The 24,297-nt window shown below is 44.8% G+C and overlaps 1 long non-coding RNA gene across 1 annotated transcript in view; it reads left to right on the top strand.

Annotated features, from left to right (window-relative positions):
• Positions 1 to 596: 596 nt before the first annotated feature.
• LOC146868493 (uncharacterized) overlaps positions 597 to 24,297 on the top strand; it is a 43,012-nt gene continuing 19,311 nt past the window's right edge. The window contains exon 1 of the long non-coding RNA XR_014966262.1: positions 597 to 697. This is a non-coding gene — a long non-coding RNA (uncharacterized LOC146868493). The remainder of the gene's footprint in view (positions 698 to 24,297) is intronic.

Raw genomic sequence — 24,297 nt, 5'->3', positions numbered from 1 at the left:
GTTCAAAATCGATGTAATACCCTCAATTAAGGTGACATTGACACAGGATCTGATTCGTAAAAGGGCAGATTCATTAATTACTAACAAAGCAGCTGTTGGACTGTGTTATATAAGTAATTCATTGGCAACTTGTTAGTGTTGGCGCTGGTGCTCTGTCAGTCTGAGTGAGGGTCAGTCTGACAGACACTCATCATGTCAGGGTAAGTCAGTGAAGTGCTGATGCGCAGTCAAGGTTTGCCGGGTTAAAGATCAAACAGCCCGGGGCAGTGACAACATGAGCCAAGCAAAGCCATGTGAAGATCTTTCCCCTGATGATGCACAGCAGCGTCACTGATAAATTCATCCCTGGGCACTTTAAGTGTAAGCCGTGTAGTGCCTGGAGCTGACTGACAGTCAGGGAAACCTCACACCACCCTTTCTCAATTAATCCCAAAATGAGCTGGGATCAGTAAGGATCCCAGCTACCCACCTACCTCCCACCCTGTGGGGAGTTGGGAAAGGTCCTCCCCCCCTCATTGGCTGATGCTTCATAAGGTTAGCGAATAGGAAAATAGGAGGTGGTGGGATCCTCTGGTTCTTGTTGTCTGTCAAAGCCTCTGGCCCCCTCCAAGGCCATCATGCTTCTGGGGATGCAGCTCCCACCTCCCGCCAATACTGCCTTCTATGCTAAGCCCTTATCACCACTGCAGCCCACCGGGTAAGAGGGGGCATTGACTATTTGGGTGCACGTTTATATATATTTATGCATGTACGAGTATGTGCACAAGTGTGTTTGTTAATGGGTGGGTGCGAGTATGCAGATGTGTGGGTTCGTTTTTAGAATGTAAGAACCCCTCATCATCCCACAACTTTAAAAGCTGCCCAACAGCCACTGCATTGGTGTGTTCTTGTCAGGAACTGGCATGCATTTAGAACCTCCGTTCTCTACGGCAGCCATCACCTTCAACTGCAATTTCCGCCCACGGCTTCCTTTAATAATTTAAAGTCTGGCTCTCGGAGCCTGGCCTGCTGGGAGGTGGATGCTTCCTTGCCGGAGGGGCGGAGTCGTATTGTTCTTTCAGACGTCATCAGGAGGATAGATATTGCTATATATTTCCAGTGTCCAGCGGCATGGTGAAACCTGCCGGGAAACTCACTCGCTTTCCTGGAAGTCGATTTGCAGCTAATCCTAGAAGACCCTTTCAATTCAAGAGCTGTCCACAGTTCCAGGGAGCGAGTGTGCGATTTGTATCTGAATGCAATAGTGGCGGGTTATGTTAGGCTACTGAGCGCAATGGAAAATACAATTGATTGCAGCATTTAATTATGCCGGCCTATCTCCAGATGCCTGGCACGGCGTTCAGCGCCCGCGCCGTCTGACAGAAATAACAGTGTTTTTTTTACTGTTGGGCCCGAGATGAGACAGAAGAATACAACCCTATGAGCTATGACTAAAACAACATGCTAAATCGTTTGCTGAAAGGAGGCGGTTGATAAAAATGAGAGAACTAAACATGTATTAAGGAGACTGCTTTGCAGCACAAGCGGCTACAAAAATGTACATTTATGTTATTTTAAACTGAAGACAAGACCACTGGAAATATTTCCGAAATTATGGATTTGCCACATAATCCATCATCTGCTGCATCATCTGCAGATTCTAACAAAAAAAATTGTTTCTAGCTCAAACAGATCAAAAGTTACTAAAAACATGGCGACCAGGATTCTTGCGTACCGAAGGCCCTTTTTAAAGGTTGACTGGTCATCTTTTAGTTGCTAATTGCTGTATTTGGGTATTACATTGGTAAAAATAAGGTGACATTATCACATAATGTGCCACATTACGGGGCATAATTATGTTTTTCTTGCCACATAATTTACTCAACCCACCACATAAATTGGTCCTCCTCTGACACATAATTCCAGTGGCCCTGACTAAAGCACATATATGCTGAAGCTTTTGCTGCAGCCCTCAACATTTTGAGAAGATGCAATATGTGAAAAAAAACTAAAAAATAACAAAAACAGTAGGTCTCCAAATGGCAGCAGAAGGGCTTTCAGGATGCTGACATGGAATATCACCAAAGTGGGAATAGTGTCAGAACACACGGAATCACTTACTCATCCATATTATATGCCTTTCAGTGAGTTCAGAAACTGTTCCAGAGAATTGTCTGTAACCTGCATCTCTTTTCTGTACATGCTACGTGATCGATGAAAGCTTGTACAGTTTTTCCTGTTAAATCTCTTCTGCGGGAATTGGAAGATTGCACTTGCTGCCATGTTTTACCAAAGCCTGCACTGCTGCACCCCGAGTTGTACCTGCCCTTTGAAGGGGGAAGTGTGCACTGCTGCCCAAGGTGTACATGTCCTCTGTGGGAGAGAAGCTTGTACTGTTTCAGCCCTGTGTGCCTGTTCTAAGAAGAAAGGGCGTTTCCAAATTTTATGAAAAAAACAAAGGTTATAATAAATGCACATGTGTAACATTCCCTACAAACCAGGGCTCTTTCACAACATTTGATTTGAGATATCTATAACCTATGGTTCTGAGGGGCAATATTTGAGCACCAAACCATGTCAACAGAAAAGAGAAGCAGGGGTCTTCGCTCATCCTTCCTGTTTTTAATCTGGTGGTAGGGAGACACCAGTAAAACATTCCTAATTCATCTACAAACAATTTTATTGTAGTTTAACAAGGGGAGAACATAATATCTAAATATGGGACTTAACCTAGGAGACTGTACAACTATTAAACAGTAGCACGCCTGGATGTTTCCAAGTGCTAGATATGGAACCCACTTGTGAAGCATGCCAGAATATGTAGCTGGGGTTCATTATTCTATGCAGGTACATGAATCTATGTTGATTCCAGAAGGGGTTTCGCTGTTTCTTCCAGAAATGTTTTAATTCTTTATTTTTTATACCTGTTTACGTAGAATGTACCAAAGGTATTCAACTCCTCTCACTCCCTACTTAGGGGAATATTTACAAGGAAATGGCACAGCGCTGCACTCAATTTAGCAGCGCCGTGCTGCATCATTTCAAAAACGCACGGATGCACAATATTTATAAGAATATGACACACCCCTGTATTTACTCTTGCACTGGCACTAGAAAAACCTGCCTAGCCCCAACATAGACTTCCTTGCGCCACAGTGCAAGGGTGTCTGAGTTGCAGGAAAGATTGTTTATATACAGGAAGAGCCTCCTTCCTGCACTTAAATAATCTTTAAAGGCAGTTTGCTCTTTCTGTGTGCTGCAGAATGCGGCACACATAGGAAGAGCAAAAATGAAGAGAAATAAAAGTATTTCACCCCGTTGCGCCAATCTAACACCTGCTATTCAGTGGCGTTAGTTTTTGTGCTGCCTCAGATTTACAGATCCTTGTAAATCTGGGGCAGAATCAAAAAGCAATGGGTGTTGCGGTGCAACGCCCACAGAAACACCCATTGCACGTCCCTTTCATGCAGATACCTGCGTGAAAGGGGATGATATTTACAAAGCGACGTTAAACCACACAAGAGTAGGTCGGAGGCTTTCCGACCGAGATCGTTGGTTTCACTACCCACCGGCTAATTACAATTTAGGAGGTCGGAAGTTAAACTGGCCCGTCATTCCGGCTGGATTCCGACGGGCTCATGGAGCACGTTGGCCAGTCGGAAAACGGCCCGTAATCCATATGGACGATGTTTTACGCTGTCCAGATTACGATGCACGGTTTCCGGCAGGCTTTCCATGTCGGGCTTTCCGACATGGAAAGCCTGTGGGAAAGCGTGTTTGGTGACCCCTAGCAGGGCCCCCTTCTGTTTTTGGCCTTTGGTTGGGGGACGGAGGGGACACCTATGGTACCCCTTTGATGATCCCTGCACCCTGTGTCACCCTGAGGTGCCTGCCATGCAGTGCAGGGATGAACAAAACCTCCCATTTGTCTATGGGAGCTTGTGCTACGGCCGGTTTACGGCACTAACACATGCTCCCATGGGGAAAAGTGAGTATAGGACCGCACCATTAGGCGGTCGGTCGGTCCCGTTTTCGCGATGGTGTCCGACATCGTAATAAGCCGCTAATTGTTTTACTATTTTAGGACACGTTTCCACCGTGTTGTCATGTGTTGCTTTCTTATATATATTATTTTTGGAAACATTTGTGAATGTGAAGAGTAGCGATGTTTTGCATTGTGTGTTGCGTTGATATATAATGATGTTTAAAAAATATGTTGTGTGGCGGTATCATCTTGAAAAAAAATTGTGTAAACTTGTGATGCATTGCATTGACTTGCGATGTGTTGCATTGTGTTGTGTTCTGTTGCATGGAGATGCGTGTCACAAAAGTACTTTTTTCATAAAAAATGCCCCAAAAATATGATGTTACAACATAATTATATTATCTATGTTGATATAATTTCAATTATGTATCCATATTTATTAGCATTTTCTTATATTGGAAAAAAAAGTTGCGTAGTAAAGGTTTGCATGGTAAAAGTCTGTATGGTAATGGTATGCGTGGTAATGGTTAATATAGTGTAATTATATGTATGTTTATGGTAAAGACATGTGTGCTAAAGACATGTATGGTAATGGTATATGCATAGTAAAGGTGTTCGTGGTAAAGGTATGAGTTGTAATGCCATACAACCTCACTGAATACCTGAATGACCACCCACTACTCGACGCCGCTCAGTCTGGTTTCAAACCCAACCACAGCATGGAAACTGCCCTCATGGCCGCCACAAAAGACATCCACATGATTCTGGACAGAGGAGACACAGCTACCCTCATCCTCTTGGACCTCTCTGCAACATTTGACATGGTATCCCATCCTCATCCAATGCCTACATGACATTTGAATCGAAGGACATGCCCTCCAATGGATCAGCTCCTTCCTGACTAGAAGGACCTAATGAGTCAGCCTGGCACCATACACCTCGGAGGCCCGTAACCTCATCTGCGGAGTTCTGCAAGGATCCTCCCTGAACGAGACCCTCATCAATGCGTACATGATTCCTCTAGTCAGCATCATGTGTTCTCACAACATCAACGTCCTTTCCTACGCCGACGACACACAACGCATTCTCTCCCTCACAGACAAGATGCCCAGTACCCAGTTCAAGTTCAATGCTTTCATGACTGAAATCACCCACTGGATGAAAAATAACTGTCTTATGCTGAACACTATCTAGACTGAAATAGTTGTGTCCGGGAAGAGCATATCACCATGGGACTCCACCTAGTGGCCAACAGAGCTAGGACAAACCATAACTCACGCTAAGAACCTCAGACTCATCATCGACAGCATACTTGACATGACTGCCCAAGTCAATGGCATCAGTGACACACGTTTCCATACCCTGAAGAAGATTTTTAAATGGCTCCCAAACAGCACCCAGAAAACCATCATGCATGCCCTGGTCACATGCAAGCTGGACTATGGGAACACCCTCTATGCCAGGATCAACAAAAAAAAATTCACCAGAAGGTTGTAGGCTATTCAGGACTTGGCAGCAAAAAAATTCACCAGAAGGTTGTAGGCTATTCAGGACTCGGCAGCCAGAATTACTTTCCACCTCCTGTGTTGCACTCACATCACACCACACCTGAAGGAGCTCCACTGGTGCCCCATTCACAAACAAGCACAATTCAAACTCCTCACTCATACTTTCAACATAACACTGGCCGAGCATACCTCAACAATCGTATCTGCTTTCGCAAACCTTCTAGACACTTCCGCTGGACCAGACTTCTACTTGCACAAATTCCACACACAGTAACATCGATCTATTGGTTGAGCCTTCTCCAACATCGCTCCTAAAGCATGGAAGTATCTGCTGCTACACATAAGAGCATCCTCCTTACTTGAATTCTGCAAGAAGCTGAAGACCTGGCTTTTGAAGTAGTCCGATTTAGCCTAAACTCACACCTGCTCAGCGCCAGGATACCCTCTTGATGGATAGTGCGCTCTACAAAGCTGCATAACGTAACAGGTGGGTGAATTCTCACTGATAGCAGGCCCTAGGATGCCCAATGGCAAGGTCATCTAACATTAAAACAGATGGGGTTAACCCTAATTGATACAGAAGTCAAACCCTGTCTCCGCCTGTTGGTCGGCTAACAAGAAGTAGCCATGGTACTGAGTTCAACCTACTCTTCGACAGGGTGCTTGCCCCAGCCCCTCTACCCACCCTCCGAGAGGGGAATGGGGAAGCACATGGCTAAATTAAAAAACAAATATGACATGGCCAGCACTAAAGCACCTAAAGAACAAGTTACTGACCTTTAGTAACAATATATCTGTAAGAAACATAGGTTAGTTATAGATTCCTTACCTTAGAATTACCCCCCGGCGTCAGACTGGATCCGGGAAGGTTTTCGTCATCAGTTGGCTCTGCATTCGTCGTCGGGGTCGTAGTTGCCAGAATGACATCGCGGTAGCTACATAGACACCGCCCTCGTGCACTGATGTCAGTTCTGTACACGATTTCCACGCCAGAAGCGCAGAGCCATGCAAGACACTGACCACTGGTGCACAAAACTAGGGTCCTTAAAGGATGTCCTTAACCCCAGAAGTCAGTTTGCAGAACGGGGAGGATGCGTGGGGTGGTAAGGAATCTATAACTAACCTATGTTTCTTACAGATATATCGTTACCGAAGGTAAGTAACTTGTTCATCTGAAAGGAACAGTTACTTACCTTAGAATAGATACCCTAGCAATACCAACCCCGGAGATGGGTCTGCGAACTAAGTTCACACCAGAAAGTCCTGGAGAACAGAACAGCCAAAGAAGCCATCTCTCCGGACTGTGATGTCCAGGCAGTAGAATTTGGTGAACGTATGCAGCGATGCCCACGTAGCTGCCTGACAGATGTCATTAAGGGGGACTCCTTTTCCCAAAGCAGTGGTAGCTGCCGTCGCCCTGGTGGATTGAGTGCACAGTCCCACTGGAGGCTCCTTCTTTGCCAACGAATAGCAGGCTTTGATGCACAGAACGACCCACCTGGAGATGGTCCATTTGTGCACGGCCCGACCTTTCTTAGCGCCCACGTAACCAACAAAGAGCTGGTCGTCCACCCGGAATGGTTCGGTGCGATCCAAGTAGAAGGAAAGCGCACGTTTTGCATCCAGACGGTGGAGCCTCTATTTCTCTTTTGAAGGATGCGGAAAGAAGGTGGCAAAATGATGGTTTGGCCAATGTGAAAAGAAGTAAAAACCTTTGGAAGAAAGGAAGGTCTAGTTCGTAGAACAACCTTGTCCGGATGGACAGCCAGAAAGGGAGGCTTGGAAGAAAGAGCTTGTAGCTCACTCACCCTGCGTGTAGAGGTGATGGCCACCAGAAAGGCAGTTTTTAAAATGAGACGCCTGAGAGGACAGTTATGTAGTGGCTCGAAGGGAGCGCACATAAGATAGGTAAGAACGAAGCTCAAGTCCCACTGGGGCATTACGAAGGGAACAGGAGACAAAAGATGAGTAATGCCCTTAAGGAATCTATTTACAACAGGGGACTTGAAAAGAGAAGGCTGATCAGGAAGCCTAAGGAAGGCTGAAATGGCCGAGAGGTAGCCCTTGAAAGGGCCCAGAGCAGAGCCCTGCTGGGCCCAAAAAAGGAAGAACAAGAGAGCCTCAGAAAGAGGGGCAGAAAGGGGATCCACAGCCTTTGCTGTGCACCATGCCACAAATTTATTCCATCGGCAGGCGTATACCGTCTTAGTGGAGGGACGCCTACCTGCCAAGATAACATCACAGACTTCGGGAGGCAAGTCAAAAGACGTCAACTGCTGCCGCTCAATCTCCACGCAAGGAGGTGGAGGCTAGACAAGTTCAGGTGGAGGACCGTCCCCTGCTGCTGCGACAGAAGATCCTCCCGAAGAGGCAGTCGGATCGGAGGATCGATGGTCATGTTGAACAGCTCGGGATACCAGACTCTTCTCGCCCAATCCGGTGACACAAGAATGACTTGAGCCCGGTCGCGATTGATCTTCTTCAGCAATCTGGGCAGAAGTGGTATAGGTGGAAAGGCATATACAAGACCGCAACTCCACTCGCGAAGAAAAGCGTCGCCTAGCAAGTGCCGCCTTGGAAATTCCAACGCGCAGAACTGCTGACATTGCACGTTCTCTTCGGTGGCAAATAGATCTAACCAAGGCTCTCCCCACTGCTAAAAGAGACCTTGCACCACCTCCGAATGAAGACGCCATTCGTGATCCATCATCCACCTGCGGCTGAGCTCGTCCGCCCTGGCGGTCAGAGAACCTGTCAGGTGTTAAACCACCAGAGATATATGCCCTGATGTTCCAGCCATGTCCAGAGGCGGAGGGCCTCCTGACATAGGGTCCATGACCCCACCCCACCTTGTATGTTGAAGTACCTCATGGCAGTGGTGTTGTCTGTGAACACCTACACTACTCTTCCCCGGACAGAATGAAGGAATGCCTTGAGTGCAAGACTAATCGCCAGAAGCTGCAGAAGGCTGATGTGGAGCCGGAGACCAGAGGCCTCTGATCTTCGCCTCCCCCATGTGGCCGCCCTATCCCAGAAGTGATGCATCGGTCACCACTGTGAACTCTGGTTGTGGAAGGGAGAGGGATCTGCCTTCGGCCCAATCCTGGTTCGTAAGCCACCACTGCACACCAATTGGTGTGCAGTGCCCTCCGAGATCTGGATGCAATCGGACAGATTTCCCTGATGATGCGCCCTCTGAAACTTCAGGTCCCACTGCAGAGCCCGCATATGCCATCTGGCCTGATCCACGATCCACCAGCAGGATGCAAGAGGCCATCAGACCCCGCAGCCTGAGGCTTATCCTGACCGAAACCCGGGATAGAGGCTGAAAGATTGGAATCATTGCCCGAATATCCTGGACTCACTGTTCGGGAGGATAAACCGTCCTGTCCAGAACCGCGCTGATGAAAAGGAGCTTCTGAGAGGTGGTCAGGTGTGACTTTGGCACATTGATGGAGAACCCCAGCGAATGCAGGAGGTCGGCCGTAGTCTGGAGGTGGAGGATGAAAGCAGTCGTCGAGATAGGGGAAGACTGGAACCCCTGATCTGCGCAGATAAGCTGCGACCACCGCCATCACTTTCGTGAACACCCGAGGGGCGCTGGTAAGGCCAAAGGGGGCCACGGTGAACTGAAAGTGCTCGTGGCTTACCGTGAACCGCAGGTAACGCTGGTGGGCCGGCAGGACAGGGATGTGAAAATAAGCGTCCTGCAAGTCCAACGCTACCATCCAGTCTCCAGGGTCGAGGGCAGACAAGACCTGAGCGAGCGTCAACATCTTGAACTTCTCCTTCCGGAGGAAGCGATTGACGTTCCTGAGATTCAAGATAGGACGCAGGTCTTTGTCCTTCTTGGGCACCAGAAAGTATTGGGAATAACGACCACGACCTACTTCTGGGGTAGGAAAGCGCTCAATGGCATCGTTGGCCAAGAGTGCCGAAACTTCTTGTTGGAGAAGGGCCAGGTGATCCTCTGTCATGCGATGGTACTGAAGTGGCATTGATGGAGGGGGAGTCTCGAAGGGGAGGGAGTAGCCCCTTCGGGACTATTTTTCCCACGTGATGGTGCACCAGTGGGAAAGGTGATGGAAGATCCTGCCGCCCACTGGCGTTTGGTGGCCCTGAAAGGTCGGATGAGGAGTGTTTGGAGGCTGCTGCAGAGGGGGCTGTGGTGGACAGGCCCGCCCGCTGGCCCCCAGAACAACGGCGGTGGTTCCCATGTCCCTGGCCGCGCTGGGGCTGAACAGCTTGCGCCGACTTGTGGCTCTGGGCGGGAAATAGGCGACAGCCATCAAAGGGCATGTCCATAAGGGTGGATTGGACATTCCCGGAAAAACCAGTCGAACGCAACCAGGCGTAGCGTCGAAGGACTACTGATCTGGAAATCATCCTGCCAAGTGCGTCGGCGGTATCTAGCCCACAGCGGATGGTAAACTTTGCTGCGTCTCTCCCCTCGGCAACTGCACGAGAGAGCACGGCCCGGGCCTCCTCCGGGCACTGAGGCAGCCCCTGCTCTACCGTATCCCACACAGAGTGGGTGTAACGGCCCAACAGACATGCAGTGTTTACCAACCGCAGTACCAAGCTGGCAGAAGAAAACATTTTCTTCCCAAGGTGGTCCAGCTTTTTGCATTCCCTATCTGGTGGTACATTAGGGAATGCACCTTTAGAAGTGGAGGCTTGGACCACCAAGCTCTCAGGGGTGGGGTGTTGGGAGAGGAAAGTGGGGTCGCCCAGAGCCGGGCGGTGGCATCGGGCAATCATCCTGTCAACAGGAGCCCCTGTGTTTGGCCTGGACCAGGTGCCCAAAAGGATGTCCGTGAGGGCTTCTTTAAACGGCAGCAGGGGCTCCGAAGAGCTCGTTGACAGTTGAATGACCTCTGTCAGGAGGTTAGTCCTGACTGCCACTACAGGTAGCTCGAGGTAGAGAGCCTCGGCCGCCCTACGCAACACCACAGCGTATGACGCTCCCTCCTCCGTAGCCACGGTAGGAGGAGACAACATGCCAAGGTATGATGAGGTATCCAGACCACTGGCGTCCCCAGTTCCTCTCTCCAGTCCTGTTCGTACACCAACTGGTCAGTTAAAGGGTTCTCAGACCCCTCCTAGTCCTCCTCATCCTCTTCTGGCTGCCAGTCTGGTCTCACAGAGCCAGGGTAGAACAGGGGCACAAAAGTACCCGTCTGCATTGGATCTGGCATCGGTCGACGCCAGCGTGACTCCGGGTCTACCTCGAGGTGGAAGCCGGGGTCGACGTCGGCTGGGGACACAGCAGACGCCGGTGGCGGACGTGTTGCCGGTGAAATCGGCGCCGGGGGAGGCGTAACAAGGTCGACCGGCACCGATCCGGATCCAGGCCTGGATCCAAGGGGACTCTGCGGTGCGGAGGCTAAAGCCGCCAACGCTGTAGGGCCCCCAGCCGAGTCCGCGGGGCTCGGAGGCGTGTCGGTGGAGTTGGGCTGCCCAAAGATGGCATGCATCGCTTCGTAAAACTGAAGCCTTAAAGCCAGGCATCCCTCGCGCACCAGGAGTCGATGACTCAATAAACAACGAAGTCGACAAAAGTTGAGAAAAAGCTCCGTTAAAAAATGACTGGGGGTATCACTCTCTCCAGATCTGCGCTTGCTGGCTGATGTCAGCGTGTGAGGGCGGTGTATATGTAGCTACCGCAACTTCACCCCGGCGACCACGACGCCGACGACGAACACGGTTCCGACTGACACCTCCTTCAGACGTGCAGGGGTACTGCTGACGAAAAACTTTCCGGATCAAGTCTGCCGTCTGGGGGTAAATCTAAGGTAAGGAATCTATAACTAACTGTTTCTTTCAGATAAAAAGTGCATTCGCGCTGGCCACATCACAGTGCTTTTGTGGGAGGGTGGTTGTATTCCACTATCATTTGTAATATGATTACGCCCTTCATTTTTTATGGTATTGTAACAATGCTGATGGTTTTAATTTTAATCATTTGTCTGCTTATGTTAGCCAAAGTACTGCATCTTAGGACATGTTGTTTATAAAATAAACATTTTAAACTTTACTGTGTCTCTGAATACTCTTGTTGTGGGCTGATATGAGAATAATAACGAACAGGTATTTCTGATTCCCACCATTCCTGAGAGTACTCTAAAGTCGCTTGTTCTGGGTTGTCTGATCATTGGTAGCTTCTATATGGTATGAAGAGCGAATGAGACACTGATGCTGGTCGGATAGGGGTTCTTGGCACTGAGGTGAGTTTTTGGTACACCGCAATTCACTGAGGTCCTGGTTTCCTGCGCATAGTTCTGTGCATGAGCAGAATCCCTGCAACAAGGTGTGTTTCACCAGTGTACACTAATCCGTGCAGTTTTTTACCCCCACTCCTTTTTTTAAATAAAATTTCGCCGAAGCAGTGTTTTGCGGAAAGGCAATATGCAAATGTGGGCCACTTTTTTTTAGTGGCGCGGACTGGAGCTGCGCGGCAGAAGCTTGAACGCATTGGCTGGGACAGATTGGGAGGGTGGGCGGAGGGACCAACAAACTAGAAACTGAAACTGACCGTCTGTAAGAAATGCCAGGACTGGAAAACCATCTGTACCGACTCCCACCAGAGGTGTCAGGCCTGCCGTGAGGGATTAGCCTGGGACCTGCCTGCAAAATGGAGCAGATTTGTTGGTGCCTGTCATCAAAGGGGGGCCAAGTAGAAATCCTACGCCCTGGGGAACGGAGACAAACATGCCCCAAGTTTAATGGGAAGTCATGCTGAGAAGGTGCGGCCTGGGAAATGGGAAGAAGACGCCAACAAGAGCACATTAATCTTGCCCTCATATGGGACCCTGGACAGCAAATTACCAGTAAGAGGTGAAGGGGCACATCAGCACAGGTGAGGAACAGCACTGGGAGCCGGGGAGGCTTCCTGGTGCACAAGCAGCAGTGGTGAAAGGCCCCTTAAACAATAAAAGGTGCGCTTACAAGAAGGCCTGGACGAAAGAAGGCAAGACGAGAATCCCATATAGAACCGGGCGGCAACAGACTATACTATGCGACATAAAGGAGAAGTGCACCCTCCGCTACATTACTTAGAACTATGGTGAAAGAAAAAGGAAACCGTGAAGCCTAGACAAATAAAATCTCCAATTATGCGCATCCCCTTCCTGCTGAGAATGAGGTACAGGGAGTACCTCAGACAGAACACACTGAGACTTCGCAAACAGCAGCGGACCGCCTCCATCTATAGCTGATGTACTGACAGCCATTCACAAAACGCGCGAAGAAATGGTCCATAAAATTATATAATCGCCATTGAGGTTAATCTGCTCTGCTGCGATCTCCGCAAAGTATCAGATAGAATGACCACGACCGAGAAAACAGTACACACACTAGAAGAGGAGGTTCAGACACTTCGGGGCACAGTAGCAGAACTCAAGCATAAAATGATATGGATTTCCTGAGAAAGTGGAAGAACTGTCTGCTGATTTTTTAGGTCTCGTCTGAGACAGCGCTTTAGCGCTGCCCTGGCGAGACTTATAGTAAGCGAGTTTTGGAAGTGCAAACAGTGGCTTTTCAGGCCTCCAAATACAGTGCATGTGCGTCGGCCGGGCGCGCGTGATGCAGATTGGGGTGTACAAAATCTCCCTACTTTCACGGATAGAGTAATTTCACAGTTACACGCACATACACTCATCATACACTAGGGCCCATTTCACTAACATACACTCAAATACTCTACCAGCACTGAACCTGTGGAAAGAAAACTCCTAAACACCCCACATCTACACTGAGGTCGATAAGACCTAGTTATTGTAATTGTCCTGAGTCATAATCTAAACAATCTATACATCAATAATCAAATAGAGTACTCAATAATTGACAAGAAATAATCATCAACACCGTATTTAAAATTATGATTCTTTATCTAAAATTAGTCAAAAGAAATTAATCAAAGTAAATCATTTTCTCATAATTACCTACTCTAGCTAAATGTCAGAATGGGTCATCAGGACAAGTCTCTCAGTAGAAATCTCCCAAGTCACCGTCCTCACAGCATCGATCCTCACCAACGCAGGTTTGGGAAGAAGTGGCAAAGTGGCCTCAAACCCTCTCTAGGCTAACAATATTTATAAAGAAACTTGCAATATTATGGAAACATAAAATGTTCTACACGTCCGCCGAACCGCTGAGCAGAGCGAGCAGGAAAGGATGTAGCATCGCTACATTTGGAAAATCTCCGCTCAGAAAAAATCACAAAAATAAAAAGACAGAACAGGAACTAAAAAATGTATCTTTCGACATCCACATTTCCTCGGAACTAACATGATGACTTCAGAGTCCATTCAGTTCATTCTTTATGGCTCCTTTGTCCTCCAAGGTTATTCGGATGTTTCTTGGTGACTTGCCCAGCACTGCTACTGTCCTCACGGAAAATTTTAACCAGGCGAAGACTGTGGTCAGATGACTTCGACCATATTCAGCAAGGCCCTCTCATCAGAAATCTCTCACTCTAGGCCAGGCTGCAAACGGCGGCCATTTTATTCTAGGCCAGAATAGACCATCTTAATTAAAAGAGACAAAATCAACGTTACCACAGCATAGTGATTAAACAGTGTTAACCCCACTAATACCCTTATGTGTATGTAATTATCTAGCCTTTGCAACATAGAAAAGCATTAATTCAAAAGCGTTTCGTGCTTTAAAATAAACAGCACTCAGCAACATTTTTTAATAAAACATGCACATTTATTAAATAGCAACCGAAAGCATTCCCACGTGTCGGTTTTCTTCTCATTAGTACATGTTGGTAAGTTTAAACATTTACACAAAACAAATAATTAGTAATTCATAATTAATAATTTTAATTATGACAAATAGACAAACCAGAGCTTAAAAACCCAATAGATTTTCATCAGAAAATTCTGCTCCAGCAATCCCCCCTTTGGTGATTTTATCACCAAATAACCCAAAAAAAAAAATTTAGTGAAATTTAGTCCCATTTTAGGAGAATATTGGAAATGTCTTTTTCTCCTTACACAACACTACACACCAGACACTCTTTCATCATCCCTCTTTGTTTCTAAATAGACACTCTCCCTTAATTCTTCTAATTCAATTTCTTGCGGTTCTCTTTTCAACCTTTTATTTCTCTTTTCATTGTTTCTTTTAATTAATTTCTTTTTCCCTCCCCTGTTTTTACAACACAAACACACCAATCTAAGTATCAATAAAGCAACAATTATACAAGTTAAAGGAAACAATATCTTACCTATAATAGTACTACCTATTTTTGCAATAAAACTCTTAACATCAACTATTTTATTAGCTATTTTAGTCCAAATACTTTCAGCTTCAAGTGGTACTAATTCTTCATGCAAATCAGTAATATTTTTGATATAGACCTTCAGGTCTTTGCTTTCATCTGGAATGTAAGTGCAACAATGTTGAACTTTCAGCATTCCACAAACTCCACCCTCCTTAGCTAATAGAATATCAAGGGCAAGTCTATTTTGCATAGACATGGCACGTACGGCAATTAGTTCCGTATTCACCAAAAGAAACCCTCCAGCGGTATTTGTCGATAAGCGATCCACCACTGTTGACAGTTTCCGAATCCCATAAGCATTCAAAGAAATTCCCACTGCTGGAATTAAAGCTCCAAAAATGTCACCCACTATTTCAGACCAAGTTTCCCTCTTGAAGCGCATTAGTAAATTAATATGTTCTACATCTTCTATTCTATCTATATGAAAGATCTTTGGAAAAACCAGGCCCACATAACACGTGCCATACCAATGGTCAGGCAACTTGTAATAAGCCTTGTTCCCACAAACATAATACACTCCTGGAATAATTGTATCTTCTCCACCTCTGAAACCCCATCCTGTTGCAATGAAGTATGTATCATGACATTCACTAGTCCCAACAAAATATGTATCATATTGGGATTTCCCTCTTGTAATGCACAGCTTACCCTTCTGTGGTGCATCTAAAGCTAAAGTTGGACTAACCCCATTTCTTAATTCTTTTCCCATCTCAATGTCCCAAATTGTCTCACTCACTTTATATTTTCCTGCCTTTTCATGCATGCTCAATCTCCTTTCCTCCACTATATTTAGGAAAGCTTTCTCCTCTTCTTCCAAACTGCAAGTTAAATTATTCTTAAAAAGGTAATCTAATGTTAATTCTTCTTTCTCAATAAAAATCTCACCAAAAATGTTAGCTTCTTTAGCTGGATTCAGCTTTTTGTTCATTGGCAATTGCCCAAAAATACTATCTTTGTTAGACATCTTATAATCTATTTTCCCTAACAAATAAAAAACACTACTTAATACACTACAAGAAATTCCATACGTAGCTGGTAAATGGTGATAAGTAACACCCTCTGAAACGGATGCAGGTAATTGCATACAAACATAGCAATCCCTAACTTCCATTGTTTTCACATATTCGTATAACAACTTTGAAAAAACATTACTAGAAAAATCATTAATTGACCTATCTTTATGCATGTAAGTATTACTAATTCTAGTTGAAACTACATTTTGCGAACTCTTCTCTGCATTTGTCTCATTCTCAGTATGTATTTCAAATGTACCTATTGAAACTCTAAATGTAACTAATAAAGCTAAAACACCCCATAGTAGCATTAATAATCCAGTACAGCAGCAGCACATTCTACACCATCTTCTTAAGAAGGCACATCTACTTTGGTTATTCTCTATGTTAGCCATTTTACTACTTTGACCTTGTCTTTTGAGTTAGCCTCTACTACTCCACTACTGAAATTTCTCAAACTTTGGATTACTTCAGACAGCTGAATTTCAAACTTTCTCCTTTTCACTTTTCTCCAAGTGATTTCTTCAGTTCACTCAATTTGGATATTCATCACTTTTCACTCCTTCTTCTTCAGCAACATCAAATTGTATCAGATCGTCAACAACATCCAATGTCAGTCAGGATAACTTTTAAGATTCCAACAGATTTTTCCTTTTCCTCAACCACTTTTTTCAAGATCCCCTCCGGATTGTCTCGATTCACTGTTTCTTCTTCTCCTTCAGACAGTGCCACATAAGACCATTCCGGTGATCTGTACTTTTGGTTGGGTCTTCTAATTCTCTTTATCTCCTCAGGTTCTCTTGACTCTTTTTGCTCTTTCCTCTTTACTTCGTTTTGACTCGACACCTCATTCACTTGTTCAGCTTTCGATGTATTCCCTCTTATCAGTCTGTATCTCAGCCTCTTTACTCTGTTGTTAGGCCAAAAATCTCCTCTTACAACCTTTTTCGGTCTCGTTTCTGTATTATTTCTTTCTCCAATCCAAGTTCTCTTTCTCAGAATTCGACCCTCTGATTTTCCATTCTCACTTTCATCCGATTCTGTTTCAAATGCCTCTTGTTCTTCAGCAGTTTTCTTTCGCTCCACAGTCTTTTCCACCACTATTTGAGACTTCCCTACTTCTTTCCCTCCTCGGGTCTCCGACACGCAATCTTCTTGCTGTCTACTTGTCCCTTCACCTAGCTTGTCAAGAATGTTCCCTACACCTCCTCGGGGGTCTTCCGCAATCTGTCCCTCTCTATCTTCTTCTGACCCTACTTCTTCAGATATAATCTCAAGTGGTTCTTCAATCTCCTCCTCTTCTGATTCAGGAGTAATTTCTGTGGAACTGCTTTTTTCTTTTCTTTTTCCTCCACTGCTTTTTGGAACTTCAGGCTCTCTTACAGAATCTGATCTCCTTTCTGAGATTCTCAATGGTTCTTTTGAAACCTTTTCTGCTTCTTTTCCTGAACTTTGATTTTTTCTCACTGGTTCTGGGTCTTCATCATCACTGGAATCTGACTCTTCAAAATACTCTCTACCAGTCCCATCTTTTGGGTTTGGAACTCTCAGAGTATGACTCGCATGTACCCAGTTTTTCACACCAGCACACTTCACTGCAGTTGTCGTAGTCAGAATGACTTGACTTGGCCTTCCCCACCTTGGAACCAAGCAATTTCTTCTTCTGTGAACTTTAATCCTTACCCAGTCCCCTGGACTCAGATCATGAGCTTGCTTCTTCTCAAGTGTGGTAGCTTCTTCTCCAATCTGGTGAAACACAGAACGAACTGCGTCAGCCAGGCCTTTACAGTAATCCAAAATCATGTCATCAGTTATTGTCATCAACTTATTGACAGGTACATATGCATGTCGCATTGCACGTCCCATTATGATTTCGTGCGGACTGAAACCAGTAGTTCTATCTGGAGTAGATCTAATAGTCATTAGCACTAGAGGTAAGACATCGGGCCATTTCATACCAGTGGCTAAACACATCTTACCAATCCTATTCTTGATTGTGCCATTTATCTGCTCAACAACACCAGAAGCCTCTGGTCTGTATGCACAATGTAGCTTCTGCTGTATGCTTAATGCTTCACAAATCAAACTCATGAGTTCATTATAGAAGTGTCCACCTCTATCAGACTCAATCGTTACCGGAAATCCGTACCTAGGAATCAACTCTCTTAACAGTAACTTTGCCACTGTTACTCCATCATTTCTCCTAGTCGGATAGGCCTCAACCCATCTTGAAAACAAACAGACTACCACTAGTACATACCTTAATCTGTTCACTTGGGGCATTTCAATGAAATCAATCTGCATTCTTGTAAAAGGACCACCTTCTCTGCCTATTGTTCCCAGACTCACCACTGTCTTTTTCCCAGTGTTAAATTGCTGGCAAATCAAACATCTTTGACAAATACTTTCTGCAATTGTTCTGAACTTTGCATTGTACTAGGTTTGTTTAAAAGACCTGATCATCGCATCCCTTCCCAAATGTCCCTGGCCATGATACATCCTTGCCATTGCTGACAGCATGGAGTTCGGCATTACTGGTCTGCCATCTCTATAGACCCAAACATGGTCTGTCTCTCTTGGGGCACAACCTGCCTTGATCCAATCTTTCTTTTCTTCCTCCTCTGCCTCATCCTGCAACTGTTTCACTTCGTCCCACGTCTCTAAGACATTAGTAAACATCACAGAACAAAAAGACATTTCACCTTCTCGTTCCCGATTAATTGATTGGTTATTCTTGGCGCAATATTGAGCAATGTCATTTGCGTATCGATTGCCAACTGTCACAAAATCATCTCCTTGTCCATGAGCAGCACATTTCACAACTGCTAATTCTTTAGGCAGCTGTATCGCCTCAAGTAATTTTCCAATCACTTCAGCATTCTTTATTGGAGTCCCACTCGACGTCAAGAAACCTCTTTGTAGCCAAAGTTGGCCAAAGTCATGCACAACTCCAAATCCATACTGACTATCAGTCATCACAGTCGTTCTCAAATCTTTCCCAATTTCACAAGCTTTTGTCAATGCCACTAATTCAGCAACTTGCGCAGATTTCACTCCTTTCAATGGTGATGCTTCCATAACCTCTGAAACTTTGCACACTGCATATGCTGCACATAGCACACCCTCATCATTCCTCAGGCATGATCCATCCACAAACAACACATGATCACTCTCATGCAAGGGAAGATCCCTTATGTCTGGTCTCGGTCTTGTACAGTAATCAAGCACATCCAAACAATTGTGATCATCTTCTGTTTTCACACCCACATTTTCAATATCCGGCAACAATGTCGCTGGATTCACATTCACACATCTCTCCAAAGTCACATTTGATGCTCCCATAATGACTTTCTCATATTTAGTCAATCGACTATGTGACATGTACTGAGTTCTGCTTCTTGTCAAAAGAATTGCCACATTATGAGGTACGAATACCCTTACAGGATATCCCATTATAATTCCCTCACTCTGTTCTAGGCTTCTGCATGTTGCAGCCACAGATTTCAGACAACCTGGTAAACCTATAGCTACAGGGTCAAGTGTCGATGAGAAGTACGCAATAGGCCTTCTCAGTAATCCATGCTTCTGAATTAACACTGAAAGTGCACATCCATTTCTCTCACTGCAGTACAATTCAAACTCCTTTTCATAGTCTGGCATACCCAAAGCAGGGGCTTCACACATTCTGCTTTTCAACTCTTCAAATGCTGCCATTTGTTCTCCATCTAGTTCCAATGGGTCTGTCATCTCACTTTTTGTCAGCTTAATCAGTGGCTTTGCTATCAGCGAGAAATTAATTATCCACTGACGACAATAACCCACCATACCCAGAAACATTCTCACTTCCCTCTGGGTCTTTGGGGCCTTCATTCCCCTGATGATTTTGATCCTATCATCAGTCACTTTTCTCAGACCTTTTTCAATATTGTGTCCAAGATAATGCACCTCTTTCTTGCAGAATTGCAATTTGGCTGGAGATACTTTTAACCCTCCATCTGCCAGATGATTCAGTAAAGCTATAGTATCTACTTCACAAGCTTCACGTGTCTTTGATGCCACAAGTAGGTCATCAATATACTGCACTAGTACTGAGTTTTCAGGCATGATCAAACTCTCCAATGACTTTTTCAATAACTGATTGAATATCGAAGGACTCTCTGTATATCCCTGTGGGATACGACACAATGCTAAAATACGCTGGCCAAATCTAAATGCAAAAATCGGCTGGCTGTCATGATGCAATGGAATTGAAAAGAAAGCATGACACAAATCAATCACTGTGTACCACTCAGCATCATGTGGAATCTGACACAAAATCACTGATGGATTTGGCACAATAGGACAACATGCCACCACAATTTGGTTAACTTTTCTCAAATCTTGTACAATCCTGAACTTCCCATTAGGTTTCTTTAGCCCCATTATCGGTGAATTACACGGACTACTCAGTAGTTCTCTCAGAACTCCCTGCTGAATCATTTTCTCAATTATAGGAGTTATTCCCTCAATTATTTCTGGTGTCATTTTGTACTGAGGAATGTTAGGATAAGTAATTCCCTCTTTCACTGAAATTTTCACAGGATCTACATTATTCATCAATCCCACATCCTCTCCAGTAAAATCTAGGCCTGGGCAAAAATTTCGTTCCGGTCGCGGAAATTGCGATAATTTGACATTTTTGCGTTCCGCGGAGAGCGCGAAAATGTCAAAAATTCCGGTTTCCGCAGCTTGGCGATAATTTGTTTCTTGCTCGCGCTGTAAAATGATACATTCTCGCGCGCGCGCGATCGCCTTACCTGAATCCCTGCGTTCGCCGACAAGTTTTCTTGATCCGGTCGCGTTCTCCATGAGATGTTGTATTGTTTTTAGCCATTTGCGCTGTCTCGCGACAGTTCGCGCCCGCAGTGACGTCATGCGTCGCGCGATCACGTCTTTCTTCTCGCGATCATGCACCGCGAGAACAACTCAAAACAAGATGGCCGCGCCCGCAAGCAGCCACATGGGTAAGTTGGCGACCCGCAACCATGCAGAAAATCGCGCGAACATGCCGGAAAAAAACTTCCGCATCTTCGCGATATTTCTGCTTGTTTGCGATAATTTTAAACATTCTCGCGATAATTTGCGAAGGTTAATTCCGCAAATTCCGCCCACCCCTAGTAAAATCCCAAACTGTCCTTTTCACTGTGTCTCTCAGCTCTTGAGGCAAATCCTCCGGATCAAACACAGCATATGCACCAATTAACTCACTCTCTCTATTTTCTAGAGTCATTCGGTACAAAACATCCTCATCTGGTGTTTCAAAAGCTATTCCATCCGGTGTACAAAAAATTGTACAATTCATTTTACATAACAAATCCCTACCTAACAGGTTCACTGGACTTGTGTCACAGACGATAAATCTGTGCATGTCTGAAAATTTCCCTATCTGTACTCTTACTGGTTCAGTAAGATGTGTCCTGATTTGTGTATTGGCTACACCAACTACTTGGATTGCTTCATCCGAGAGAGGAAGATTTCTAATATCTGTTGACCTGACAGTTGATCTTGTCGCACCTGTGTCTACCAAAAAAGTAACACTTTCTTCATTTATTTTCCCATCTACAAATGGTCCTGCCTGGTCTATTTCTAGAGTTGCACCAAGTATGCACTCTTCCTCCTCTCTTCGGCACGGTCAATAATCACCCTCAGACTCACTCCCTTCATTCTTTAACAAGTACTGTTGTACCTGGTTAGAACGCCTTGGTTTGTTTACCTGCTCATCATTGTAGAATCCCGAATCCGGATTATACTTTTGTGATCCTCTATTCTGCGGCAAGGGCGGTTTTGGCTCTTGACTCTGCTGTCTCACAACTTTCTGTTGTTGCTGCTGTTGATTATTCCCCTCGTTCTGCACCTGTTGATTTAAGGATTTTCCCTCATTATTCACTAATGGTGGATTGGTACACTCAGATCTCCAATGTCCCAGTTGGCCACAGTTGTGACATGGGAACTTTTTTTTAGCTTCCTCAAGATTCCCCTTTCCTTTCCCTGCATACCTAGGTCTATTCCCTGCATTATTTCCTGCATTATTCGCCTGTTCCACCAACTGTGCTTCCTGTCTTTCCGCAACTTTCACTTGTGCCCACATTGCTTTCTCTTTCAGCTTTCTCTGTTTTGCTTCAATCTCATCACTGAAGTATTTTGCATGTCTCAGAATCTCATCTATTTTCTTACTCTGCCAATCCACAGTATGCTCACGAATTCTTTCACTAATCTCAGGTCTCAGGCCATATACAAATCTGTATACAAAATGACTCAAATCCTTGTCACCCAGGTGTTCATCTCCACTGAATTGTTTAAACGCCAGTATCAGCCTCTCGTAAAAAGCATGAACTGATTCTTTTGCTTCCTGATGTGTTCGATCTATTTTAACCCAGTCTGTCTCTTTTGGAGGTACTTTATTTTTCAGGTATACGATCACCTGCTCATATTTTCTCATTACTTCTGGATCTGGTGCTCCTGTTCTCTGATCTCTTGGATATTCCTCAGTAGGCCAACTTACAACTATTTTACACTCAGCCCACAAATCTGCTGGAACAATTATATCAAACAGACTATTCAGGTCAATCCACAGCACTTTTGACAATTTCACAAACCTGTCTACCTGCCTATACCACTCGACGGGCTTTTCTCTCAATCGAGGGAAATCATTCGTAAATGATAAAATATCCTGTCTGGTCCATGGAACATGTACATATCCTCCTCCAGGTATTTCTCTCATAGGATAAGTATCCACTGGTTTCTCTTTTTCTCTCACAGGAAATGCTGAATAAGTCCTATCCCCTGATTCTTCTCTCTTCTTGTACCACCTATCCTTCCACTTCTCAACATCACCCCATTTTCGCAATAAAGCGATCATTTCTTTAATCTGTCCTGTTCTACCAGTACCATTCAAGTTTTCAATATCTTTATCTGTGAAATCCATCCTGTAAGACTTTTGCAAAACTTTCACTTTATCAATGTCAACTCCATAGTCATTTGCTATTGCTCTTAATCTGTCATGTGTATTTTTAGTTCTCCAGGTGATGTTTTTACACATAAATAACAATTCTCCATCATGATGATTTTTTAGAATTTCTGTTGGAACTTCCCTGCAACAAGCTCTTCTAATTCTACACGTAACCTAGCCACATCAATTGCTTGTGAATCTTTATCCCTCTTTTGAAGAACTTTCATCCAATCATTCAAATCTTCAGCTGTTATTTCAGTAGATTTTCTCACTGGAACCACTTTTTTCTGCGGTTCTAAAATCGGCATCCCTGAACAACTAGCTTCACCAGCATCCAATCCTGAATTAGACTGTACCTCTAATCCTTCACTACATGTGTCATGTCTGGATTGCCTCAGATCACTACTTTCTGTTCTTCTTCCTGAATCTCCTGAAGGACCAACCAAACTTGTCAATCTATTCCCAACATATGGAATCACCAAACCATTTTCACCCTTCCTCTGCTTGTCAAACACAGGCATAATCGGACCTATAGTTACGGGCACCGTAACAGCGTCTAGATTCTTTGTCAGCTCTTTGATCTTTTCAGTCAATTCCGATGTAGTTCTGGCTAATTCTCTCGTATTTTCGCCACTGCTTCTATTCTCTCTTTCCCTGAAAGGATTACCACTTCTTAACTCAGGTGTCACATTTTCTGTCTCAATGATACGCACTGTATCTCTTATCGGAGAAACAACTGGTGTACTCTCTTCTGGTTCTGGTCTATATGGAGGTGGTCTTTTGTAAATCATGTCATTCAAAACCTCATCCTCATATTCATTAACTCCATATCTTCTCACTTCTGCCTCAGGAACCCTTTCTGTTCCCTCTTCAACTGTTCTCATAGGATATAATCCCTCTGACATACTAGCATCTCGCCATCTCGTCATTCGATCATGATGAGTTTCACGACCATGTCTCCTCCCGAACATGTACCTATAGTTGCCTCCAGACCTCTGTTTCTCTCGCTCATGTACTTCCTCTTCCCATTCCACTAAAGCCTCAAACTGTGTCGGCCTTGGTCTTGGGTCAAGACATAACATCTTTTCCCGTAAATTTTTCAACACGGCCAAATTAAATGAACCATGTTCTGGAAATGCTAAAACTCCATCTTCCTTGGTATACCTAACCCAATTTTCCAACCATAACCATATACAGGTATGATACCCATATCTCGCAGCCATGAAGGATGCAGGCGTTTTCGATGGAGGTAACAATTCACCCTCTCTCGTTTTAACATCTTTATCCTTGTCAAACCAATTTTTTATCTTTCTGAACAAAGATTTTTTCTTTTTCTCCTCTTGGTAATACATTTTAACGTTTACCAAAACTTTCTAATCCCTTCCGTAATACAACTTAATAGTACGATGTTTTATCCAATAACAGCGCGACTCACACTAACGCACCAATCCTAGAGCGTCTACGTCACTAAAATAGCTCTTCCAATCCTTGCGCGGCTCACACCAACGCACCAATCTCAGCGCGAACACTGT

Source organism: Triturus cristatus, chromosome 1_2, assembly GCF_964204655.1.
Source record: "Triturus cristatus chromosome 1_2, aTriCri1.1, whole genome shotgun sequence".
Lineage (NCBI taxonomy): Eukaryota > Metazoa > Chordata > Amphibia > Caudata > Salamandridae > Triturus > Triturus cristatus.
Note: the sequence above shows the minus strand (reverse complement) of the source record. Positions and strands in the feature narration are given on the sequence as shown.